This window comes from Delphinapterus leucas, chromosome 3 (assembly GCF_059928025.1).
Source record: "Delphinapterus leucas isolate spDelLeu-1000000601 "Yukka" chromosome 3, BTC_Dleu_Yukka2, whole genome shotgun sequence".
Taxonomy (NCBI): Eukaryota; Metazoa; Chordata; class Mammalia; order Artiodactyla; family Monodontidae; genus Delphinapterus; species Delphinapterus leucas.
In genome coordinates this window covers 151,810,951-151,825,726 of record NC_143131.1, presented here as the reverse complement: position 1 = coordinate 151,825,726, position 14,776 = coordinate 151,810,951, and the positions used below count along the sequence as shown (strand labels likewise).

Genomic DNA, 14,776 nt, shown 5'->3' with positions numbered 1-14,776 from the left:
CTTAGTTTCAAAATGAGATACCACAAATCCCAGCGAGAGACTCCAGCATCATCAGCTGTCTTTCTCCTTTGTTTCCACCTTCCTTTCCTTCTCCTTCTATCCTAGACTGTTCCAGGCAGTGCTTATGGCTGCTTGCAAGAGAAATTCTAATACTTGCTTTCTCTCACACAAACTTCACAATATGTCCATGTGATAACTAGTGTGGAGGTAAAAGACAATTCATCACAGAGACATCTCCTATGAAAATAAAATTAGAAACTAGCTTTTAAACATGCAGAGAGAAGGGCGTGGAGTCAGGCACTAATTTCCTTGCGAATTCCTCTCCATTTCTAATAGACGTTCTTCTTTACCAAGATCCCTTTTTATTGGTGTGCTGTTCCAGACTGCTCCACTCCGCCCATCCTCATTCTGTAAAATACATTCACACTCTTTTGTGACCCTACTTATTTGCCCATTAAATAATCAATCATAGAACTGTCGGAATTATTTACAGAGTGAAATTAAAATGCTGGAGTCACTTGGAGGGTTTAAGCAACTCCACCAGAAAATACTGGGCATGGATTTAAAAGAGGCTGCGTGGGACTTGCTCTTGTCCAAGTTCTTTCTCAAGAAGTATCTGAAATAAGCCTAAATTCAGAGTTAATCAGACTGGCCTGCTTTCTCAGGTGGACTGGAACTCATTGCTCTTTCCCCTCAACTCCCTGATGTCAGCGGCACTTTCCGGAGAGGAGGTGGACTTCTCTGCCTACTGCAGAAGCTCAGTTCCCCCCGGGCCCACTCCGTGTCTGAATCCCACACTTGAGGCCACATGCCAGCCTTCCCAGAACACTCGTCGTCTCATTTCAGTTTTTGACCTGCTCAGATTGAGTCCCTCTAGACTCTTCCTCAGCTTGAAACCTGATCTTCCACCACTTTCCCTGACCTCGATGGTAACCTGCCTACTTTAGGCCTCAGGTGCTTTAGCTATAAATTGATATATTTGCCCTTAATTCTAAAGTCTTCTTTCTAAAGCTCTACAATGTGGTGGCTCCTTGAAAATGTTTCTCTTTGCTGGTTATAATTTTGTACAGAATTAAAAGCACAGCTACTCTAAAAGACAGTAAGTTGCATTGGATAAGGAAAGTGTGCTCTTGTAGTTAGAGTAACAGGGATGGAAGACGACTTAGTATGTTTTAAGATACTCATGATCCATTCTCGTGAGAGTCGGGGGAAGAAGGGGAAGAGAGTTAATAAAATACCAAATGTTTGTGACAAATTAAGTTCAAGATGTAGCTGATAAGTTACTACTTGAATAAGCCACACAAATCCAATTCAAGTTTTGCTTTATTTTTCTAAGAAGGGATCCCAGTGAACTGAGTCCCATGTTCAGTAACTCCACGTTCAATGGCTTAGTCTTTAAACACTGTTATGTTGCTGGAAGAAGAAATATTGCCCACCATTCCTAACTGATGTTTAGCTATCACGCACATTTGAAATAAATTTATTACTTTGCCTGATCTCAGGGTAATACATTCCAAAGGGGCAAAGAACACACGAAAAGTTATGGAGTCTCCATCTTCTACACTAAAGTGTGCAATAAATTACATATTATTTGGCCGTTAAGTTCACAAGCCATAGAAACCATTCCATTTGCAATGTATACAGTGGTAATCAGCAGGTAATGAGAATGATATAAAACCAAACAGACCGTGTATGATGGCACTGCTGCCAATAAAGCAATCATTAAATGCATTCATATGCATCTACGATAGGTAAGCTCTTTGAGGGCAATTGCTATGAATTCTACATACCTGTCAGGATACTATATATAGCCCACTTTCTATGGCCTTTATTCAAAGACGCTGAGAAAGGGTTACTCTGGGTAAATACAGACCTTTTCTCAATATAGAATTTGGTCAACATGCATTCTGAACAGCAAAATTTCACAGTATTTTCCTACACTAAGTGCCACCTCAGCAAATGCAGGATTAAGTATAATGGATTATAAGAAGTGAGAAAGGAAAGATGGAAGAAAAGAAGGTAGGAAAACGGTGGGTATGGAGTACTTCAACATTTATGTAAAGAGTGGAACTAAAACTAACCTGAGGTTACCCTGAATTATTAGCATACGCTATAGAAACTTAAATGAAAAAATAAAAAAAACCCAGCAAGGGAAACCCAAAGATTCTCTGTTTTTTCACTTTACTGCATATACACGTCCATCTTAAACAATCTATATGCTTATATCCAATAAGAGAGCATTGTTTTGCAAGGCTATTTGGCTTCTATCAGCATGTAAAGGTCGGACAACTCAACTTTAGCAGAGTCAGCCTTCAGGTGAATAATTGCTTCTTTCAGGTTGTGAACATTTGAATTTTCCAGAAATGTTTCCCAAAAAATGAAAACTAAAAGAGTCCTAGGACAGCGTCCTTTAGAAGTTTTATAGTACCAAGGTTTTTGGAAGAAGAGTATTCTTGTCAATTATCAACACAATGATTCCAAGCAGGTCAATTTTTGCTGAGAATATTATATAACAGAACCCACTTCACCTCCATTATACTGACAATGATCTTCCTTACTTCAACCTTGTGCTTCTTAGTAAAGTTGAAAATACGGAGCCAAGAACAGACAGTGACAATGCCAGAGACTCAGATGTACCTATAAGTGCCTTCAGACAACATCAGCCACCCAGGCTAAAATCCTGGTTTAAAACATCCCAACATGAATGAATCTCAAAAACTATATGCTGAGCAAGTGAAGCCAGATCAAAAGGGCACCTACTGTATTATTCAACTTACATGAAATTCTAAACTGGGCAAAAGTCATCTCTAAAGATAAAAAACAGATCCGTGGTTGCCTTGGGGTGGGAGATGGGGATACTTTTGCAAAAGCCTAGGAGGAAACTTTCTAGGGTTTTAGAATTGTTATCTATCTTTATGGGGGTGGTAGTTATACAAATGTATACATTAATTAAAAGTCACTGAACCGTTGACTAAAAATGTCTGCATTTTATTGTATGTAAATGATACCTTAATAAGGATGATTACAAAATGAACCAAAAACAAAACAAAGCAGAAGAGAAACCTCTCAAGACTTCAAAGGAAATACACTGTTTTCTTCCAGGGTACCAGATTGGAAATGAGGCATTGGTCTGTTCTACCCTCAGCTTATCCCTAGGGTTATCTAGTCTATTTTAAAGCACTAGAGTCCCCTATCAGGAAAACTCACCCCATGTTTAATTACTTTGATTTCTTCTCTGCCTCTTCTCCCAACACACTGAAGTCATTCACGGAAGAAAAACCAGCTTTTTCCAACTTTGCATCATGACACATTCTTTCCAAAGCTATTAGTTATAGAATAAAATTTGGGTACACTTTGTAAAAAATCTAGCTTTTTGAGCCTTACAAATCTTAACAGTTAACCTATTGTCTCCACTGGAATTTGGAAAAAAATTATTTTGAAAAGGAATAGCTGAGACTTGACATTTTTGTGTGTGTGATTTTCTCTTCCCCTAAGAGAGAATTGAGTAGGAATGAGAAACACATACATAAAGAAAAAAAATTACCTTGCTGCCTTTGCATGGTTATAATTTATAGGAGGCCCTTTTCAACAATAATCTATTATCAGAATCAATAAAATATAATCTCCATGAAGGCCAGGCCAGGATACTTGTCTCTTTTTCAGCAGATTGCAATACAAACCACATTCATGGATATGCTTCTTGATGATCTTTGTAATACTGTAACAGTTGACCATTTCCTCATGCCTCTTCACCTTAACTTCAACCTGGTTTTTCACTAATGACTTCACATTTCCTTCTCTAACACTTGGTTGTGGGCCTCTTTTCCAACTCCAACTCCAACGCGCATTTCACTCTGGAACCAAAGGAAGACTCACACCCTCCTGCTAGAGTTGCAGATTATATAGACTAGAAAAAGGAAGGTGGCCAGATGGTGGTTTACATTATCTACAGACTGTCTGGGCTCAAGGTTAACTTCCCCGGGAGAAAACCCATAAACCCAGAAGCATCAAAAATAACCTGCATGTGCAGGGGGGAGACAGCTTTGCTTGTCTCATTTTACATTCTTTCTGATTTCTGGGCCCTGGTGACTTATCTCCCATGGAATGGAACAAGGAGGGGAACAAGTAGGGACAGTCCCTTCGAGCTAAGAGAAACACTCCGGGAAGTTCTGAATCAGACTTGGTTTTTTGTTAGCCAAGTTACAGGAGAATTTTTAAAGTGGGGGAAAGGGAAGAAGGAAACGGACCAGGAAAAGAATTTAAGCCATCATCTATAAACCAACAAAGCACTGATAGTTCCAAACATTATGTCACAAACTATATAAAACCTATAAAGAGACTACACCAGCAAAGTCCCCATTTATCTGTAGAGTTCAGAAACTAAAACAAGGAATATTTTAGCTTAAAACCTTATCTCAAGAGAATCATATACACTTCACATGAATAAAAATACCTGAAACCAAACATTTTTAAAAGCTCCAACACCCAAAATATAAAGAAAAATATTAATCCAGAAGACTCAATCAATCCATGATAATCACAAAACGGCTGGGCAATCTCTATCTCCCTTCCACACTAACCATCCATCCCATGGAAGACCAAGGGAGATCAGACCTTCCAGACTTACCTTCCAGACCTTCCAGACACCTGGATGCTGCAAAATTCTATGGAGACTCCTTGTGGAGCAGCAGTTTCCCATCTCTTGTGTCTCTCCCTATCGTGATCATGATCATGCAGGAAGCAAGTCTGGCTGTGCTATCTTATCATTGTCTGTCACCCATCTGCAACATGGTATTGTACAGATAAGGAGAAAGTAGTTGCCTTTCCCCCAGAAGGTTGAGGCTCAGGTACAGGGTAATTCTCCTGTGCACACAGTCATTATTTAGGCCGACTCAGTGACTTCAACAGGCTTAATCATGTGATCACGTTTGTTGCCAGCTGCGTAATGCTCCCACATCTGTAGATAGAGCCGCTCTAGGTCCATTGTGTATTGTCTGGTGTTGAACAGAGGGCTAGATGTTCTCTGCTTCCAGACTTTGCCACGAATTTTCTTCAGGTATTCTAGATCAGTTCCCAGTTTCACAGCTATGTCTTCATATTCTTGTCTATTTTTAGCAATAAGCTCAAGACAGCCTAAACAAGTGAGCTGGGAAGCTGCAACTCGGGAAGCAAGAGTCTCTCCTGGCATAGTCACCATGGGTGTCCCTGACCAAAGGACATCCATCCCTGTGGTGTGTCCATTGCAGAGTGGAGTGTCCAAGCAGACATCAGCCAGCTGGCCTCGCCGAACATGTTCCTCTTTAGGAGCAACAGGTGAAAAAATGATACGGTTCTGGGGAAGGCCCATATTTTGTGCGTACTGTTGAATATTAAGTTCTCCTACTGCTGGAAAACGCAACAGCCACAGTACACTATTGGGAACACGCTTCAGAATATTTGCCCACATCTGCAAAGTAGATGGGTCAATTTTATATAACTGATTAAAGTTACAGTAGACAATGGCATCTTCCGGTAACCCGTACTGAGAACGTGTGGTTACAATAATGGTATGGGGAACCTCCTCTCCAGTGGCAGCCTTAATGTTGATCTGGGTACTTGCCAGTCCATTGCTAAGACTGAATCCATTAATTGTTATCTGAATTTGTCCTCTGTTAATCATTTCAATAACTGCCTCTGCAGTAGTATTCATAGGAATGACAGGCATATTAAGAGCTGTATTACTGCTGTCTGCACTGTCTCCTCCATCAGGACATTTCATCTTGACAATTTGCACATCTGGGAGACTATCAAGAAATGCTTTGAGGTCGATGCCATTCAGCACAATCCGATTGTCATAAATGTGCCCATTGGACTTAAAATCGATGACTGCTTTCTTCTTCAGGTAAGGGAACATATTGGCATGATCACCAATAAAGAAAGTATGGGGCATATAAGCCAGTTTCTCAGAATACTGCTCAGCAACTTCAGCAGGTGAAGTTTCCTGATCAGTGATGATATAATCCATGAAAAGCACGCCACTGGTCCCAGGGTAGCCCAGCCACATTGCCTGAATAGGAGCTGGCCTGAGAGCAAAGAGTTCATTTCGAGCACCCCTGGTATAACCATTCATATTTACAAGGATGTGTATACCATCTTGATGGATGTGATCAGCTGCTTTCCCATTGCATGGAATCTGAGAAAGATCAATGAAATGATGGGCTTCTGCCATCACCTTCGCTCGGAAGTTTGTGCCGTCATCTGGGCTCAGGGCATAACAGAAGACCTCAAATTTATCAGGATTGTGCGTGCCTGGAATAGACTGCATAAGATGAGAAGTAGGATGATTCCCAAAGTCAGAACTCACGTATCCTACACGCAGTCAACCATCACTGAGCTTCAAGTCTTTTGGATGTTCGTACGGTGGTTTATGAAGGACACTGATCTCATCCAAGCAGAGGTTCCCATGGCTCTCAGCAATAGCCTTCCTGAAGCCATGAGAAAGAGGATAGAGCATACTATGATGAGGCTGCACAGAAGGCAACCTATTCTTCTCCAGCTGGTCAGCCACAATGCTGACCAACTTCTTCATTCGCTCATCATAGTCTGTCCAATCACAGACAATCTGCAGGCAATGAGCCAAATCACAATAAGCGTCAGGAAAGTCAGGTTCAAGCTTCAGAGCAGTGCGATAAGAAGCAACTGCTTCTGGAATATTCCCTGAATCCTTGTGAATGGAAGCCAGATTGCTGTGGGCATCTGCAAATGCAGGGTTAATCTGAATGGCACGAGTATAACACTGCAAGGCTCCCTGAACATCCTGCATCTCCTTTAGAGTGTTTCCCATGTTACAGTAGGCGTCAGCAAAGGTAGGACTGATTCGAACAGCCTCCTTATAATGCATCCGAGCTTCCTACAGTGTCCCCTGCTGCTGCAATACACTTGCTAAATTTGAATGGGCAACAGCAAACTCTGGGAAGACTTCTAATGCTTTACAATACAAGCGAACTGCCTCTTCCATGTTTCTCTGGTCTCCTTTGATATTGGCTAGGTTATTCAGAGAGTCTGCATGGGTGGGGCACAGCCGCAGAGCTGTATTATAACAATCTTCTGCTTAGGCAACACGGCCCCTCTCTTCCAGAGCGTTGGCTAGGTTGCAGTAAGCGTCACGGAAATGTGGTTGCAATCTAATAGCTCACCTGTAGGTGTCTATTGCCAGATCTATCAGGCCTTGCTCGTAGTGTACACAAGCCAGGTTGGCATGTACCACTGCATGATTTGGGCTCAAGCTTAGGGCACAAAGGTAAGCTGCCACAGCTCTGTCAAAAATCCGTGCCTCTTTCAAGACATTTCCTAAATTGATATAAGCATCCAGAAAATTGGGGTCAAGGGTGACAGCCTTTTCAAAGTGATGAATTGCAAGCCAAATCTCCCCTTGTGCATTGAAAACACAGCCAAGATTACTCCAAGCTACTGCAAAGTTCGGTTGCGTCTCCATTGCTTTCAAATAACATGCCTTGGCTCCTTCCAAGCGACCCAGGGCTTTGAGCAGGTTCCCCAGGTCACTGCGAACACAGTACAAATCAGGATTGTACTGAAGGGTAGAGACGTAAGCTTATACTGCCCCTTCCATGTCGCCTGCTGCTACCAAAGCAGCTTCCAGGTTAATATAACCATCGATGAAATCTGGTTTGAGACGTAATGCATGCCGGTAATGCTCAATTGCTTCCTGCAACTGCCCTCATTCCTTGTACACATTCCCCAAATTTGAATAGGCTTCTGCCAGAAGAGGGTTCTGTTTAATTGCCAGAGTACTAAAGTGGGCAGATCTGTCCAGCCTTCGACACTGGAAGTGTAGAGATGAAAGTAGAAAATAAAAGAATAGGATGTGATTTGTAGTCGATACTACTTTTGCAAAAATTAGAAAATACAAAACAATTCGGTATTTCAAATATATACATATGTTTAAAATAACTATAAAGGTGAGTTGGGAGATTACATATTAAATGCCCCAAATGGTGCTATATAGGGGAAAATAAAGGAAATAAATCTGGCAGAGGAACGTCGGGACCAAAACCAATCTTAAAAGTATTAGAAAATAGAGTGACCATACACGCTGATGATAGAGTGACATGAACTGAGGCATATGGTCCCTTTTGAGTAAATGCCTTAAATACAAACTAAAAAAATGTCATAAGATTTACAAGCACTATAAAAATATTTAGCAGTATTGCAGTAGATAGTAGAAATATATAACCTTTCAACTTAAATAAAAACAAGACTGATGAAATATCATCTTTGTTTCCATGTCATCCATGCTAAGGAAGAAATAATAAATCAGCTTTCAAGATAGAATTTTTTACAATGAGAGATACAAAAACAAAGAAAAAGAAACCCTAACTGTTTATCCCATGAAGGGAGGAAAAAACAATTTGAAAAGTCAGAGTAGAACTCTATGAGGATAATATTTAACATCAATTTTTTTTTGTAAAACAGAATTTTAAGCTGGTTTTGAATTGTTTATAGAGTTTTTAATTGGCATGCTGAGGAAATACAGGGTCCATCTTAATCCAGAAGCAAGCAAAAAGTTCTGACTCTTAAAATTCTAGGCTCTAGAGTAGGTGTGTGCTGGTGTGTATGTGTGTGTGTGTGCACATTTGCTGTGTGTTTTCAATAAACTCAAGAGTACATAAGGGTGTATGTTACTACATTGTAACAATTCTTGAGCAAGTCTAACTGAAGGTCAGTAGCAAACAAGTAGATGCCGCTTGGGTGGCCCCCCAAACTCTCAGGTAATGCGCAGATCTGCCTTGGCAATCATGTTCTGCTTTTAGACATAATGCATTTTTATGTTCTTGTTAGCACTGAAAGACTAACTTGAATATTCTGCAACTGATGAAATGGACAACAGAGCAGTAACCTAGAGTTTACAAGTATTTGGGGCAGTAAAACTTTAGTTCTAGATTTAACTTGGATTTTAGTCCTAATTTAACTTGGATTTTCTACAACGCATTTTTTTTCTATAAACTGGAGGTGTATACCACCATAATCCTAAAAAACCTGTGACTTTGGGCTTCAGGGGTCTAAGCCTTCTCTCTAAGTGACTGAAAGGTACAACTGGATATTAGACCTGTCTAAAAATTGTCCTTTTCTGTCCTCACATACAAGGGAACGCTTGATTTTTGGATAGCTGTCATTAAAAAAAAAAAAAAATGTGCAAAGAGCTAATGTCTTTTGCTACAAGACAAAACAATTTCTCCTGGACATGCAGTAATAGGAGGCAATGCCATGTGTTGGAAGCACGCACATATTTTATGATAGATATTAATCTGGAGGTTAACAGCTAGGTGATCTGGTTGAAGCAGTTTATTTCATACATATAATGTTAGTCCACTTTGTAACAAAGCCTTCAACATTTCATATGCAAATTCGTTTTTCTTTCTAGTTTAAGCCCAAGGAAATCCCTATAAATCTTGTCTCCAAAGAGAAAATATAAAGAATTCATAAGATTAAAGAGTTCTTATCAATTGTATAAAAAACTAAAAATGTACTAACTAGATAAAAATGTAGATGTCTAAGAGAACGTCCAACAAATAGAAAAGTAGAGGACTGCACTGAGATTGCAATCCTGAGAAAAATATATTATTTCTAAATGAAGAAGTTAAAGGAGATAGCATAAATTAAAGCCAGAAGAAAAATTTAAAACCTACAAAAGTACGAGTCGATACAAAGTTAAAAACCCATTAATTTTACTATATACCCAAAGGCTTCACAAAAGATCTCATGAATATCACAAATTAAAATAAACAAAAGCCAGAAATATTGTTTTCCCCAAATTGTACTACTACCTGCTTATTGCTTCAGTGGTAAGAAGAAAAATTATCTTCAAATAGTTGAATTGTATACCTACTTATATTTTAACTCTTAGGTGGATCTTGTTATATAATATATATGATCTTTAAAGAAAACCTGTTGATTGTTTATTTTGGCATCTGTTAGGAAATTCCTATTTAATTAGATAAATCTCCTTAGATAACTGTTAAATAAAAATAGATGCAAATATAGTATGTTTCCTATCATTCATTTTAGACCTCTAAGAGTTGGAAAAGCTCAACCTGGAGAAGAAACTAGTTTTACTGAGGGAAGAAACTACTTTCCAGTTTAGAAGAGGAGGGATTATCCCATTTCTGTAGAGGAAGCAATCAGGAAGATACAAAAAGAATGATCCTTGCCTAGTGCTAAGGCCAGAACCACTGTGAATATTGTACCAGATCTTGTAAAAACAGCCACTGTGCTGGCACTCACAGGCCTGGGTCATGGTGTGTTCAACAATAAAACTTTGTTCCAAAGGATGGAACTCCTTCGGGCCAAAAAGCTTTCACCTGCATGATTCCATTAACCTCACTGTTTTGTTATGGGAAATGCGTTTATTTTTTGAAATGACATTGAAATATATCCTTAAAAGAACACTTTAGGTCTCAACAAGATTCTCTTCTCTTTCAGCCAACACATTACCTTTTAGAAATCAACAGTCTACTTCTTTCTTTAAATCATCACATTTCAAAGCTGTAGCAGCTAATAAATGTTAATATGATTTTTCCAAAACTGCAATCTCCCTAAATTTCTATGCTGTCTTCTTTATCCTGTCTTTTCAAGGTAAAGGTATCTTTCCAGTTTTCTTAGCATTATCAGGATTATGGATTTTGTTCATTGTTAAAGTTCATTATTTATGGACATAAGTTAATGTAAATGCAAAAATATCTCGTATTATTCACAAGCTGGCTGACTTAAATCACTCGCTCTTAAAACAACTTTACTGCTCTCCAATCTGTTCAAATGCACGGAAATATAAATTCAGGATGATGTGGCTTTTCTGCAATGCTTTCTTTTCAGGCTGCAGTCTACATGACAGCGTTATATCTTATCCTTGCTGCTGTTGTTGTTCAATCTATAAAACCTCTCTTGAAGACCCCCAAAACAGCTTGTAATTTAAACTTTTACTTTTGGTGACTCACTGTTTTCAAATTGCCATCTCTGACCATATCCCCCTTCCAGGGGAATTTATGCAGACTCTTAACCCATAATTGCTTTACTCTTTACCTCTATTTCTGGGTTCTTAAATTAACTGTTACATCAGTGTTCTTCATTACTCAAATTATTTTTTCTTAAGAACTTTTCCTGGAAGTAAGTTCATGCTCTTTTTGACAAGCAAACATTTGACTTCTGAAAGAATTCTTATGGAAATGGGTTTATATCCCAAATGTACCACCAAAAATCTTGGTGACCTTGCATAAACGTCCCTTACCATTTCAGGTGCTATCTTTGCTTGACTCCAAAGGGAACTGATTAAAACTATGAGCATCTAGCTGTTATGCACTTTTGTCTCAGTTTGGTCAATGAAACTCTTAAAAATCCATCAGATTTTCATTATTTTTATCATTAGCCTGTTTGTGTAAAATAAGTTACCATTTATGGAGCCAGTGTTCTCCTTTATTCCGGCATCCAATCATTGTAAATATTTCTCATGGACACATTCTTAGAAGGCCTATGAATAACCTGGCCTCTTACTGATTCTCCCTTTTGGAGTCTTACTAGCCAGACTTCCCCAATAACTTTCAGAGAGAGTTCTCCCCCTTTCCGGGTCTTCTTTTTGACTTCTATACGCCATAGAACTTTCAAAAGTCATCACACCAATACTAAGATTACCACATACCCTCCAAAAAGCTCCAAGCTGTTTATGCCTATTCATTAAGTTAATACTTTATCAAAACTTGCCCAATTGAGTAGTTTTAGCACAGATATTTTACACATTTTAGCACAGACATGCTCTGTTTAAGGCTGACAGATCCATTAGGAATTAACTTTCCGGTACATTTTCCCTCTGACATTTTCCTCACAACTGCATTTCCTCATAACTGAGCCATCAGTTATCTCTTGCCTATAGAAAGGCAGATAAAAGAAAGCTAAGTGAGAAAAGATATGTAAATAGACTAGCACAATATTGGACACATAATAAGTATTCAATAAATGATAGCAAGTATTCTTACCCTTATCCTCACATTAGTTTATATGTATTAAAAACTGATTACTGGACTCAACTCTTACTTCCATTTCTCATTAGATCCTCACAGAAACCTTGGAGGAAGCGAGGTTTTATCCCCATTTTACAGGTTGGGAGACTGCAGCCTAGAGGGCTTAAGTACCTTAACTGAAGTCATATAGTCAAGAAATAAGCCTATATTTGTCACAATCACTTGCCCATGCTTTGACGTGACACCACCACCCATCATTTACCCAGCTTCACCAAGGTACTACTAAATTTTTTACTCTTATTCTCCTCTCTTTGCTTCATACTGCCATTGCCACCAACCCAGTCAAATTCACTTTTAATTTTCCAATGTTAGTGAAGGGAGTAGAAGGTGGAAATTGAGGTTAAAGGAGGAAACTTTAATGTTATTCAAGGATGACTTCATCTTAACTTCCAGCCTTTGTCTACCCATTCTCTGCTCCAGTCACACGCAGAGTATTTGCTATCTCTTCCGTAAGTCTTGACTTTTCTTGTCTTTATGCCACTTTTCTTTTCTCCATTTGCAATGAATCTCCCTTTCCCTTGGTTCTTCACCATTTCTTACTCCATACTCTCCATTAAAATTCAAATCTACCTTTAAAGCCCAACTCATATACCAGTTCTGTCCTACAGTCTCCTGGATCTGCCAAGTCAGAACTAACCACTTGCTCCTCCGTGCTCCTGCAATGGCAATGATGTTAGAAGGGTGAGTGATTTTACAGCTCGCTCACCACCTGCGGGAAATATGTCCTATTTGCCCTTCCACATCCTTTCTCCACCCAACTCTATATGGATGGCTTGCATGGCCTATCTTAGTAAGTGTCCTTGCTCTGGCTTCTGTTTGGCTCACCAATGAAGAGTACCAATAGAAGATTGTAGGGAATGAAGGAGGGGAGTGAAGTTAGGGTATTAATTCTTGCCAAATTGCTGGGAGTTGGCTGCATCCCCCAACTAACGTATAGTGCTTCTCTGTGGGGCATCACAGCATCTTTGGGGAGGACTCTCTCTCCAGCAAGGCTTCCTTTCTCTTTCATCTCCTATAAAGTAGCCACACTTTTACTGAACCCAGGGCACTACACTATCTCTTGATTCTCTACATTGGGCTCAATTTATCCCTATTGATGTACCCCTGATTTCCTGCTGAGACCCTGTCTGATGAACTTCGTAATATGCTCTTCTAAGCTGTTAATTTTACAAACCACATTATTACACTTATTAGAAGAATGTCTTCAGGATGTGTCAGTAAGCTCTGATTGATGATAATGGTAAACAGCTAGAATTTATGGAACATAACGTATGCTTTGGTTACTCTCTTGAGTACACCGTGTGCATTCTAATTAATTAAAATCACTATTAGCTAAGCAAGGCACACAGATGCTAAGAGGTTCCCAGAAGTAACTTGCTCATGGTCACTCCAGTGTCTCAGTAGTGTTTAGGACTCAGATCTGTCCAAAGCCTAAACCTTAAGCTCTAGGTCTAAGCAGTGGCTCTCAAACTTGAGTATGCATCGGCATCACCCAGAGAGCTTCCTGAAACAGGTAGTGGGCCCCACCCCCAGAGTGTCCGAGTCTGCAGGTCTGGAGCAGGACCCAAGACTTTCACTTCTAAAAATTCCTACGTGCAGCTGATGTGCTGGTCTGGGTACCAGACTTTGAGAACCACTAGTCCAGGCATTTTAGGTCCAGAATTTCAGGTGTTAGAATAATTTTCTGGTGATAAATTGTCGAAAAAAAAAAAAAAAAGCACTGCATTTTCCTGTTTGTAAGGAGGTAATACATTCAGTCTTAAAGAGTCAATAATGGGGCTAAGTATTTCAGAAAGAAGAGTTATTCTCCAGGAAGATGGGAGGAGATGGACATTCTAAGGACAGGAATGCCCTTTCAGGAATCTTGCAAAGGGAACAGAAAAATAACAGTAAGATTCTGCTATCCAGTGTTCACAGAACATGAGTGGGATACTCTTGACTGTAAAATGGGAAGCCAACTTTTGCTCACCATATACATACCTTATTCAGTACAAATGTTTATTAAGAATCTCCAAAAGCTAGACACTAGGCATCAGGGCTACACTGATAGAGCAGATAAAGTGCCTGGCCTCAGGGAGCTTGTGCTTCAGAGGATGTACATCAGCTAGATAGACTGAATGATGGATACTATATTGGGTTCACACTTCGTCTCAAGAAAAAAATATATCCATAGACGTGATCCAGGAGTCAAATGGCAAAAGACCGAGCCTCAAAGTGAGTGTTAAGTTCATTAAATGGTAGGTAAAAATTATTTTATATGCCGAGATAGGCTCTGCTTAAAAGACACACTATTCCTCCAAACGTATTATACAAGCCAGCTTATAAACCTGTGACTTTTTCTAGGAGACATGTTGCCTTCTTTCCCAAGAAGGGAGCAGTAGGGGTCGGGGTGGAAATAGTTTCATCATCAGAGGCACAGTGTCACTACTACTGCTCAGCTCCAATTCGCAACCTTCTGAATGGTTTCCAGACTAAGAAATTTAGCAAAGTGATGAAGAAAACATGGCCCATTAATCTTATGATGCGTGTTATAACTTAACTCTGGGTTTAGCATAGGAAAAATATTATTTGCATTGATTAGAAATATGCTTTATGGCTGCATATATTATTCACTCTGAACATTCTAAAATTATTAGCTGGGTTGACATGATGAACTGCACAGGAGTACTTCTAGATGACATCTCAATGTCATCTGTTACTCACATCAT

General features: G+C 39.4%; 1 pseudogene; it reads right to left on the bottom strand.

The window, feature by feature from the left end:
- The window catches only part of LOC149749760 (UDP-N-acetylglucosamine--peptide N-acetylglucosaminyltransferase 110 kDa subunit pseudogene), a 22,271-nt pseudogene extending 7,495 nt beyond the window's left edge, over positions 1-14,776 (bottom strand).